Source organism: Sorghum bicolor, chromosome 6, assembly GCF_000003195.3.
Source record: "Sorghum bicolor cultivar BTx623 chromosome 6, Sorghum_bicolor_NCBIv3, whole genome shotgun sequence".
NCBI lineage: Eukaryota > Viridiplantae > Streptophyta > Magnoliopsida > Poales > Poaceae > Sorghum > Sorghum bicolor.
Window position 1 is genome coordinate 20,087,270 of NC_012875.2, and position 13,036 is coordinate 20,100,305.

Genomic DNA, 13,036 nt, shown 5'->3' on the forward strand with positions numbered 1-13,036 from the left:
TCTTAATATGATCGTTATGTTATGCCGATGTTTTCCGTTGGGGTGCGTATTGCGGATATCTGTGTCGTGTGTTGGATTGGTGATGTTGTTTTGTGGAATTGAATTATTGTGCCTTTCTGTGAAGCTATTCTCTCGAATACTTTCAGGCATGAGTATAAGTTCTTCTACGGCAAATCTTGTCATCATCAATGCTCACTGACTGTGTCTTTACCGATGTCTCGTGGCACCCGAGGTGCGGAACAGCGTGCAAACATGAATCCACCCCCTCCTCCTCCACCACCAAATCCAGCTGAGCTGATGCAAATGATGGTGGAAAATCAGAGGATGCTCACTGAGACCATCAATCGTATGGCAAATCAGGGTGGTCGTAATGCACAGGAAGGGCCAGCTCCTAACCAGTACAGTAGCTTCAAGGACTTCATGGATACGAAGCCCCCACCTTTTAGAGAAGCTGAAGAACCCCTTCAAGCTGAAGAGTGGCTGAATACGGTTGAACAAAAGTTTCGCCTGCTCCGGTTGACTGAAGGTCTGAAGGTAGAGTATGCAGCTCACCAATTGCAAGGACCGGCAGGTATCTGGTGGAATCAGTATCGGGAAGCTCTTCCAGCCGACACCGTGCTTGATTGGAATCTTTTCCGTGATGCTTTTAAAGGGCATTTCATTCCTCCGGGTGTTATGGAGATGAAGCACACCGAGTTCATGCAGTTGACTCAGGGCAACAAAACTCTGAAGGAGTATTTGCATGCTTTCAATCACTTGTCTAGATATGCTCCTGAGTTTGTGAACACGGAGACGAAAAAGATCGCTAGATTCAAGCGGGGTTTGGGCCCCAAATTGCTGAAGACTATGGGCCGCACTAAGTGTGCAACTTTCAATGAGTTTGTCAGTGATGCTCTCACTCAAGAGAACTATAACACTGTGTACACTGCGACCAAGACTCGCAAGAGGGCTTTTGAGGCCGGTGCTGGGTCATCTCAGTCCAAGGCTCCAGTGTCAGCTAAGCCACCATTCCGTGCTCCAACACCCAACCAGCGATACCGCCCTCCGATGAAGAAAAATCAGGCCAAGACGGGTTTTTGCAAGGGGTACTCTATTGCTCTTCCTAGGGGCAACACGGGTCCCAACTATGCCAAGACTCCACCTGCCAACCGTCCGTGCTGGAACTGCAATCAGACTGGGCATTGGCAGAGCAACTGTCCTTACCCGCCGAAGAAGGGCAACCAAGGGAATGTCCGTCAGGGGCGTGTTCATTACACAACCGTGGAAGCAATCCCTGCTGGTGAGGTAGCCACGGCTGGTAAGTTTCTGGTTAATCAACATGATGCACTCGTGCTTTTTGATTCTGGAGCATCGCATTCCTTTGTGAGTTCTGAATTTGTGTCTAAGCATAGCATCAAGGCCGTTACACTTGATAAGGGCAGTTATTGTATTAGTGCTGCGGGAAATGATATTTCCACCAATCAAGTGGTTTTGGGGGCAACTCTGGAGATAGGAGGCCGTCAGTTTCTTGCTGATTTGGTTGTTCTACCCGGTGTGGGCATAGATGTAATCCTGGGGATGAAGTGGATGAGTGGTAATGGAGTTCTTATCGACACCACCACTCGTGTAGTGATGTTGAAAGACCCCAAATACCAAGGAGGCATTTCTAGTGCAACTCCCTCGTGATATTCAAATCCGTAGCACTGTGAATGCAGTTACATCTAAGGCTATTCAGGATATTCCGGTGGTGTGTGAGTTTCCGGATGTTTTTCCTGATGATCTACCCGGGCTTCCTACGGATCGGGATGTGGAGTTCAAAATTGAATTGATTCTAGGCACCGCTCCGATCTCTAGAAGACCTTATAGAATGCCACCCAATGAATTAGCTGAGCTTAAGACCCAACTAAATGAGTTGTTGAAAAAGGGTCTTATTTGTCCTAGTTCTTCTCCTTGGGGTTGTCCGGCTATCTTTGTGAAGAAGAAGGATCAATCTTTGCGCATGTGTGTGGACTATCGTCTCCTAAATGCGGTGACTATCAAGAACAAATACCCTCTTCCTCGCATTGATATCTTGTTTGATCAGTTGTCTAAAGCTAAGGTATTCTCCAAGATTGATTTGCGATCTGGGTACCATCAGATCAAGATCCGTCCTGAAGATATACCTAAGACGGCTTTCTCGACGAGGTATGGATTGTATGAGTACCTTGTCATGTCCTTCGGTCTTACGAATGCACCTGCTCACTTCATGTATCTTATGAATTCGGTGTTCATGCCCGAACTAGACAAGTTTGTGGTGGTCGTCATTGATGATATCTTGGTATATTCTTGCAATGAAGAGGAGCATGCAAAGCATCTACGTGTAGTGTTGTCGCGTTTGCGCGAACATCAGCTTTATGCCAAGTTTAGCAAATGCGAGTTTTGGCTAAAGAAAGTACCTTTCTTGGGCCATGTCTTATCTGAAGAAGGCATATCGGTGGATCCGGCTAAGGTGCAACAAGTGCTGGATTGGAAAGTTCCAACTTCGGTACACGAGGTTCGGAGTTTTCTCGGTCTGGCTGGGTATTACCGTCGATTCATTCCGGAATTCTCCAAAATATCCAAGCCTATGACTCGTCTACTTCAGAAAGATGAAAAGTTTGTGTGGACACCTGAGTGTGAAGAGGCATTCCACAAGTTGAGGACATTGCTGACATCAGCTCCTGTCCTAGCTCAACCTGATATCGAGAAGCCCTTCGATGTCTTTTGTGACGCATCGGGCATTGGTTTAGGCTGTGTGTTGATGCAAGAAGGTCACGTGATCGCGTATGCCTCGCGCCAACTTTGAAAGAATGAAGTCAATTACCCTACTCATGACTTAGAATTGGCAGCAGTTGTTCATGCTTTAAAAATCTGGAGGCATTATCTGCTGGGTAATCTGTGTAATATCTACACCGATCATAAGAGCCTCAAATATATCTTCACTCAACCTGAACTGAACATGCGGCAGCGAAGGTGGCTTGAGTTGATTAAAGATTATAATCTGCAAGTGCACTATCATCCGGGCAAGGCAAACGTGGTGGCGGATGCCTTGAGTCGGAAAGCACACTGTCACTCACTCCAAGTGGAAGATCCGTTGTTGTCACATCTTATGCATCCACTTGTACTCAACCAGATTTCTCTAGAGAGTACTATCCGCAATCGAGTCATCGAGTTGCAGCAGACAGATGTAGGCATCCACCATATCAAGAGGAAGATGAAAGAAGAAGAAACCAAGCATTTCCGGGTTGATGAAAACGGAATTCTTTGGTTCAAGGATCGACTTGTAGTCCCAAAAGACCGTGAGCTGCGAAATCAGATCCTATCCGAAGCTCATTCATCCAAATTGTCTATCCATCCTGGTAGTAGCAAGATGTATCAGGATTTAAAACCGTTTTTTTGGTGGACAAAGATGAAGAAAGAGATAGCTGCTTTTGTCGCTCGTTGTGACAATTGTTGTCGTGTGAAGGCTGTTCACATGAAAGCTGGTTTGCTTCAACCCCTGTCGATTCCTGGTTGGAAATGGGAAGAAGTCAGCATGGATTTCATCAGTGGACTCCCAACTTCTGTTAAGGGTTATGACTCCATCTGGGTGATTGTAGATCGTTTGACCAAGGTTGCTCGATTTATTCCAGTCCGAACTGACTATTGTCCCCATCAGTATGCGGAGTTGTATTTCGAGCACATTGTTCGTCAGTATGGTGTGCCTCGAACAATCATATCTGATCGTGGACCCCAGTTCACTGCTCGTTTTTGGGAATGTCTGCATGAGCAAATTGGTACTCATTTAGTCCGCACCTCTGCTTACCATCCCCAAACGGCCGGTCAGACTGAACGAGTTAACCAGATCCTTGAGGATATGTTGAGCGCATGTGCTCTCTCATCAAAAGGTTCTTGGGTTAAGTGGTTGCCATTAGCAGAGTTCTCCTACAACAATAGTTATCAGGAGAGTATCAAGATGGCTCCATTTGAAGCCTTGTACGGTCGGAAGTGTCGAACCCCGTTGAATTGGGTAGAAGCTGGGGAGCGAAGGTACTTTGGCATCGATTTCGTGAATGAAGCAGAGCAGAAAGTCCATACTATCCAGCAACACCTGGAAGCTGCTCAAGCTCGTCAGAAAAGTTATGCCGACAAGAGAAGGAAGCCGATTGAGTTTTCAGTTGGTGACCATGTGTACATCAAGGTGTCTCCGATGAAGGGTGTACAAAGGTTTGGAGTCAAGCGAAAGCTTGCACCTCGCTATGTGGGACCTTATCAGATTCTCGAAAAGAAAGGGAATGTGGCATACAAAGTTCAACTCCCAGTTGCGCTTCGAGCTATTTTCCCTGTCTTCCACGTATCACAATTGAAGAAATGCCTTCGTGTACCGGAGGAACGAGTGGAAGTTCGAGATATCAAGTTGAAGTCAGACTTGGTGTATGAGGAGAAACCCGTAGTGGTTCTTGATCGCAAGGAACGGGAGACGCGTAATCGTGTGGTTAAGCTCTACAAGGTGTTGTGGAGCAACCACGGGGAAGAAGATGCCACTTGGGAGACGGAGGATTATTTGAAGGAAGTTTACAAAACCTTCTTCGAAAATCAGTAAGCTTTCAAATCTCGGGACGAGATTTTTGTAAGGTGGGAGGGCTGTAACACCCCAGTGTTATGGTTGCATTAATCATGTGCATAGCATAAGCATCATCATCTACTCAAAGCATAGCATGATCATCATCTCTCTTGAGCCATGTCATTCTATGCAAAATTGTGATTTAAATTGCTTAAATAGGCTTCCTATGCTTATGTTTGAGTGAACAATGCTTGTGTTTGTGATTAATGCCTTGGTAATTAGTTTATCTATGCTTAACTTAACTTTGGGAACAATGTTCATGTTGATCACTTCTCCAAAATAATCACTTAAGTCATACTTATGCAAATAGGCCCTAGAAACCTCTTTTGCTTAGGCTTTTAAAAAGTGTTTCATAAAATGTTTGCATGTCAAAACTTTCTACAGCAAAGTTGTAGCAAATTTTATAAGGAACAAAAGTTGTTTTATGACCATCTCATGAAAATGATCACAAATAGCTCAAAAGTGCCCCACAAGGCAAATTTGGGGTGGTTTTCAATACTTAGAAAAATTTCTAAGTCCTGGGTGCTTTGCAGTTTGCTCGAGGGGGTATTCTTCATCTTCCAGTTTGAATTCTAGGCCGAATCAAGCCTTGATCTAGTAAGCAATGTTGGAGTACTCATGTAGCTCTCCAGCATGGAACAATTAGCCAGCAAAATCATCGAATGGTTAGGGAGTAAAGCGTCGGGCAAAATCGAGTTTCAGTCGGCGCTCGCGAGGCCTGATGCAGAGCCGAGCTCGCCGTCGTGGACGCCCAGCGCGACATCTGTCCGCTAGATGGCGCCCGTACGCCGGCGACGGCCCCGCTCGTCAGGTCGTCGACGTTGGCATGGACGCCACGGCGCCCCGCACTCACTCAGCGCCCGTCCATTCTCCTCCTCCACTCTCTCGCGCTCGCTCTGGCGGAAAACATCGTCGCCATTGCCGCCGAGAGCTTCGCCAGCTCCTCGCGCCCTCGCCTCTGCGCCTTGCTTCACCTCTGAGCGCCTCCAAGTCTGCCTCGAGCTCCTCCATCTTCTCCACCCCTCAGTTGGACGAGATCTCCCCGAGGTGAGCGGCATTTCGCAAGTTCTCCGTCGTCGGGATCGCGGCCGTCACGACACCGATTCCGGCGAACCTCGCCGCTGCTCTACCCTTGCCTCCTTTCTTCTCACTGAGTAGCGTTAGGGTCTGCTTAGGTCTTGGCGTTGGTCCACACCACACCATTACGGCTGAAACCTCACCGTCGCGCGGGAACACGGCCGCTGCACCGCCGTGCTCACCGCCGACGAGCACCTCGCACGTGAGCAGGTTCACCGGAGCCGTTAGGGTTAGGCGCTCCTACCTCAAAAGCTCCGCGCTGACTCACTGATGCTTAAGCCGCCTTCCTCCGACGCTCTACCGGTCGGAGATGGCCGGCGTAAGCCGGAGTAGCTCCGCCGTGCCGCCATGGCCGACGGCGACCCCTCTCCGTAGCCGAAACCCTAGCACCACCTACCTCAATCGACGCGGAATCTTCCCAGGAGCACGTTGGTGCCCTTGGATCCGCCGGAGTAGCTCACCGTCGGCGAGCATTTGCCGGCGAAGGGGGTCCTCTGTCTCGGTGTCGCTGACACACGGGTCCCGCATGCCAGTGACCCAACGGTTACCCCCTTTCCTTTTATTCAAAACTGGATTTTTGGCTTTCTTGCAAAAATCATATCTCCTGTTTCTGAGATCCAAAAATTGTGAAACAAATTTTGTGGTGTTTTTTGAGATGGCTAGTATTTAATAAAAATATAAAATGAATCATGTCTTCTGAGAAATTATTTATTAAGGATTTAATCTTGTTATTTATGGATAAATGCATATCTCTTGTTATACTGCTTAGTTTGCTTTGAAAATTTTATGGTAGCCTTTGCATGGCATTAGAGTGCTCTGATAATTATTTCATGATTTTTGGAGCACGGCAGTTGTGATATGTAAATTGTGTTTGAAATATGGCTTGTTTCTCTAATTAAATCACATAAAATAATTGGTGCTTATGCTGGTGCTCTACTTTGGTAGTAAACATGTTTATGGTATTCCCAAGATATAAATAATCTGAAATCTGTTGTTTGACACCATATAAGTCATGTTTTGGAATTTTTGAAATAAGCCTCTTGGCCCATGTTAAATACATATCTTTAATCTGGTATGTGCAATGGCTCTGAAATTTTTATAGTGATGCTCTGATGTCATACTTGTGTTTCTGTAATTTTTGTAGATTTTTCTAAGCACTTTGACCAGTATCTTGTAATTATGCTTCTTAAAAAAAATTAATTAATAAATGCCTTGTTAAGTAAATGTTTGGGAGTTTCCATCTGGTGTTCTGGGTGTATTATAATATGCCTAGGGTCATAAGCCATGTGGTTGGCATGGTTTGTGTCTTGGTCATGTCATTAAATAATTAACTTTAGGGTTAAATGCTGTTCTGGACAGCAAGCGAGCAATTTAACTGTTACTTAATGATAACTTGACTTTCTGTGAAACTTGTCTAAATGAAAGTTGTTCTAAATTTGTTGAACTAGTTGTGGTTTAAATTTGAGGTCATTTGGCCAAGTAGTTTAAAAGTTATAGCTGTTCCAAGTTGGGTTCCAGAAATAGGGGTTCTCTGTTTTTCTGGGACAGAACCTGGAACTTTGTTTAAAATGACTAATTTAATATTTGCATCTTGCTGTCATGTTTAAAGATGAGTTGTAGACAATTTCATAAGCTTTCCATAATGTCTTCACTCATGTTTGTTGGATCTGTCTACCATTAGTTATGATTTATTTACTGAGCATACTTGTTTTGTGTTGTTGCTGCTTTAGTGTCATGATAGGTTTTGAGCTATGTTAACTTATTTATTTATGTGAGCTTGTATAACTTTTGCTCCGTAAATGAGTGTCCAGTGAGTTGCTTGTGTTATTAAGCATTCATCTGTAGCATGTGCACCTTCTCATTCATCGAGCATGCAATAGGTGCACCGGACGTGGCAGTTTCCTTCGAGCTCCAAGCGAACCCCGAAGGTCAGGAGGGCAGCCAGGAGGTGGAGGTCCAGCAAGCCGGACTCGAGGAGCCCGAAGAAGAAGTTGAGTGCCCGAATCACGAGCCGGCATCGTTCGTGAAAGGCAAGCCCCGGAGCATTCTAAGCCTCCCTCTATTTGCGAAAGTTTACTTAATATGTTATATCTATTGATGCATTACGTATAGGAGTTGCGATGAAACTGTTGCTGCATTCTACTCTATCCTTGTCCAGATAACTCACCTTCCCTGGTGGTAGAGTTAGGATCGATTAGCAGCTTAGCTATGCTTTAATCGGTAGAACTCGGGTGATATCCTGTCATCCGCGCGATATAGGGTTATGTCGGATCACGATGGTCTATATGTGCTATCGTGGATGGAACCTGATTAAATTGACTTAAGCCGGGCGGAGTTTTGCAAGTTTGTAGTAACTCCGTCTGTGGCAGCTAAGGACCGATCGTTGTACGTCCTCTTGTCATGTTGAACGCATGCCTGACACTTAGTTGGCCGGATAACTCGTTCCGACCGCGAAGCCGAGTAGTATGACTTAGGCCGGAAGACCGGCAAGTATAAAGTGCGCACTACCGGAGGAAGTGCGGTGTGCGGGGGACCATTGGCGTAAGCCCAAAGGCAGGTGAGTTAAAATTCCTGACCTCCCTGGCAGAGTGGTAGCCCTGGGAGTGCGGCGCTGATCGGAGCCGCGATTCCTGAGTTGTACCAAAGGTGACCCGTTGGCTCTCCGGCAGGGGAAGCTTGGGTGAGTGCTAGGAATAACCCTCCAGCTGGATAGGAATTCGATTCGAATCGCCGTCTCTCCCGGTTAGTGAGAACTTGACAGAGCAGCAGCAAACGTAGCATTCACTAATGAATTTGGTTCATGATAATGATGATAGCAAGAAGAACATATGATGAAATTGATATGGTTATTATTGTTTGTAATAATCAAGTGATGTGTTGTAGTACAGGTGCTAATCTAGTGGTAGGCTGATGATAAATAAATATGATGCTCTTAAAATAACTTAGTTATAAGTTAAGCTTTTGGCAAAGGTGAGTCAACCAGCTCCACCTGATATTTAGCCTTGCATGATCCTTGGTGTCTTTTATGTTGTACTAGACGGGTAAGTCTAGCTGAGTACATTCTCGTACTCAGGGTTTATTCCCACCTGTTGCAGATGATATCTTCTATGACGGATTCTGCAAGACCTGTCTCCATCCCGCTGGGGATGAGGACTAACCGATGGGCACGGTTCTCTAATCTTCTCATCTGTGATGCTTTTGGAAGGATGGCGTAGACTCTGGCAGTAACAAAAACTCGAGAACTGAACTTTGAACATGTGTGTGTAACTATTTTGCTTCCGCTACTCCGAACTTGAGTTGTAATAACTTAATGACTCTGATGTGGTGCCGCTTCGACGGCAATGAATGACTATGTAACATTCGTTGTGTTTATGTTGAACTATTACGATCTTGGTTTGTTGCGAGTTGGTTTGAAGTCCTTCGTGATTTCGATTGACTACCGGGATTATATGGGCTCAAGTTTAGAAACTTGATTGCTTGGCGATCGTTTCTGCACTTGAACTCTTATAATTTGGTCGGTTCTGTGACACAAATCGTGCAACTATCTTGCATCAAGATTAGCACTATCTCCAAATAGACCGAACCGAGCTTCCTCTTGAGCCTCTACAGCTCGGAGTACCATCGGGTGCGTCCAAAATGGTTTCGTAGTGTATGGTGCATTAGGCACAAACCGTGCACCTATCTTGCACCGAAATTAACACTATCTCCAAACTGACCAAAGTGAGATATTAGATGTCATACACCATCTAGGAGTTCTATCAGGTGCGTCTAAATTGATTTTCAAGCATATGGTATGTTCCCTACAAACCGTGCACCTATCTTACATGAAGATTAGCACTATCTCCAAACAGATCGTACTGAGCTTTCACTTGAGCCTCTTCACCTAGGAGTACCATCAGGTGCTTCTACAACTGTTTCTAAGCCTATGGTGCATTAGGCACACATCGTGCACCTATCTTACACTGAAACTAACACTATCTCCAAACGGATCAATGTGAGATTCCATATGACACATGTCATCTAGGAGTTCTATCAGGTGCATCCAAATTGATTTCCGAGCATATGGTACGTTCCATGCATACCATGCACCTATCTTGCGTCAAGATTAGTAGTATCTACAAACAGACCGAACCAAGCTTCCACTTGAGCCTCTTCACCTAGGAGTACCAACAGGTGCATCCAAAATGGTTTCTCAGGCTATGCTGCATTAGGCATAAACTGTGCATCTATCTTGCACTGAAACTAACACTGTCTCCAAACAGATGATGCGAGATTCCATATGATACACATCATCTAGGAGTTCCATCATGTGCATCCAAATCGATTTTCAAGCATATGGTATGTCCCATGCAAACCGTGCACCTATCTTGCATCAAGATTAGCACTATCTCCAAAGAATCCAAACCAAGCTTTCACTTGTGCCCCTTTACCTAGGAATACCATTGGGTGCGTCCAAAATTGTTTCTTAGCCTATCGTGCATTAGGCGCAAACCGTGCACCTTTCTTGCACTGAAACTAACACTATCTCCAAAGAGTACCATCGGGTGCTTCCACAACTGTTTCTAAGCCTACGGTGCATTAGGTGCATACCGTGCACCTATCTTACACCGAAACTAACACTATCTCCAAATGGACCGAAGTGAGATTTCATGACACACGTCATCTAGGAGTTCTATCGGGTGCGTCCAAATTGATTTCCTAGCATATGGTACGTCCATGCAAATCGTGCACCTATCTTGCATCAAGATTAGCACTATCTCCAAACAGACCAAACCGAGCTTCCACTTGAGCCTCTTCATTTAGGAGTACAATCGGGTGCGTCCAAAAGGGTTTGTTAGAGTATGGTGCATTAGGCACAAACCACGCACCGATCTTGCACCGAAACTAACACTATCTCCAAACAGACCAAAGCGAGGTTGCATATGACACACAACATCTAGGAGTTCCATCGGGCGTGTCCAAATTGTTTTTGGGCATATAGTACGTTCTATGCAAACCGTGCACCAATCTTGCTTCAAGATTAGCAGTATCTCCAAACAGTCCAAACCAAGCTTCCACTTGAGTCTCTTCACCTAGGAGTAGCAACAGGTGCGTCCAAAATGCTTTCTTAGGCTCTTGTGCATTAGGCGCAAACTGTGCACATATCTTCCACCGAAACTATGACTATCTCCAAACAGACCAAACCGAGATTTCATATGACACACATCATCTAGGAGTTCCATCGGGTGTGTCCAAATTGATTTCTGAGCATATAGTACGTTTCATGCAAACCGTGCACTTATCTTGCATCAAGATTAGCACTATCTCCAAACAAACTGAACCGAGCATCCACTTGAGACTCTTCAGCTAGGAGCACAATCGGGTGCATCCAAAATGGTTTGTTAGAGTATGGTGCATTAGGCACAAACCATGCACCTATCTTGCACTGAAACTAACACTATCTCGAAACAAAAAAGTGAGATATCAGACCGAACCCAGGCTTCCACTTGAGCCTCATCACCTAGGAGTACCAACAGGTGCGTCCAAAATTGTTTCTTAGACTATGGTGCATTAAGCGCAAACTGTGCACCTATCTTGCACCAGAACTAACACTATGTCCAAACGGATCAAAGCGAGATTCCATATGACACACATCATCTAAGAGTTCCATCGGGTGCCTCCAAATGGATTTCTGAGCATATGGTATGTTCCATGCAAACCGCGCACCTATCTTTTATCAAGATTAGCAGTATCTCCAAATAGACCAAACCAAGCTTCCACTTAAGCCTCTTCACCTAGGAGTACATATAAGTGCGTCCAAAATGGTTTCTTATGCTATGGTGCAGTAGGTGCAAACTGTGCACCTATCTTGCACCAAAAGTAACACTGACTCCAAACGGATCGAAGCGAGATTCCATATGACACACGTCATCTAGGAGTTCCATTAGGTGTGTCCAAATTGATTTCTGCGCATATGGCTCATTCCATGCAAACTGTGCAACTATCTTGCATCAAGATTAGCACTATCTCCAAACAGACCAAACCGAACTTCCATTTGAGCCTCTTCACCTAGCAGTACCAACAGGTGCGTCCAAAATGGTTTCTTGGACTATGGTGCATTAGGCGGAAACTTTTTTTGAGAGCCATTAGGCGCAAACTGTGCAACTATCTTGCACCACAAATAGAGATTTCATATGACACACGTCATCTAGGAGTTCCATCGGGTGCGTCCAAACTGATTTCTAAGCATATGGTACGTTCCATGCAAACCGTGCACCTATGTTGCATCAAGATTAGCACCATCACCAAATAGACCGAACCAAGCTTCCACTTGAGCCTCTTCACCTCGGACCAACATGTGCGTCCAAAATGGTTTCTTAGACTATGGTGCATCTGACGCAAACTGTGCACCTATCTTGCACCGAAACTAACACTATCTCCAAACGGACCAAAGCGAGATTCCATATGACACATGTCATCTAGGAGTTCCATCGGGTGCGTCCAAATTGATTTCTGAGCATATGGTACGTTCCATGCAAACCGTGCACCTATCTTGCATCAAGATTAGCACCATCACCAAATAGGCCGAACCGAGCTTCCACTTAAGCCTCTTCACCTCGGACCAACATGTGCGTCCAAAATGGTTTCCTAGACTATGGTGCATTAGACGCAAACTGTGCACCTATCTTGCACTGAAACTAACACTATCTCCAAACGGACCAAACCCAGATTCCATATGACACACGTCATCTAGGAGTTCCATCGGGTGTGTCCAAATTGATTTCTGAGCATATGGTACGTTCTATGCAAACCATGCACCTATCTTGCATCAAGATTAGCAGTATCTCCAAGCAGACCGAACCCAGCTTGCACTTGAGCCTCTTCATCTAGGAGTACCAACAGGTGCGCCCAAAATGGTTTCTTAGGCTATGGTGCATTAGGCACAAACTATTCACCTAACTGGCACCAAAACTAACACTGTCTCCAAATGGACCGAAATGAGATTCTGTATGAAACACGTCATCTAGGAGTTCCATCAGGTGCGTCCAAATTGATTTTCAAGCATATGGTACGTTCCATGTAAACTGTGCACCTATTTTGCATCAAGAGTAGCACTATCTCCAAATGGACTAAACCAAGCTTTCACTTGAGCCACTTCACCTAGGAGTACCATCGGGTGCGTCCAAAATAGTTTCTTAGCCTGCGGTACATTAGGCGCAAACCGTGCACCTATCTTGCACCGATACTAACACTTTCTCCAAATGGACCAAACCAAGATTACATATGACACACGTCATCCAGAAGTTCTATCGGATGCGTCCAAATTGATTTCTGAGCATAAGTTACGTTCCATGCAAACTATGCAACTATCTTGCATCA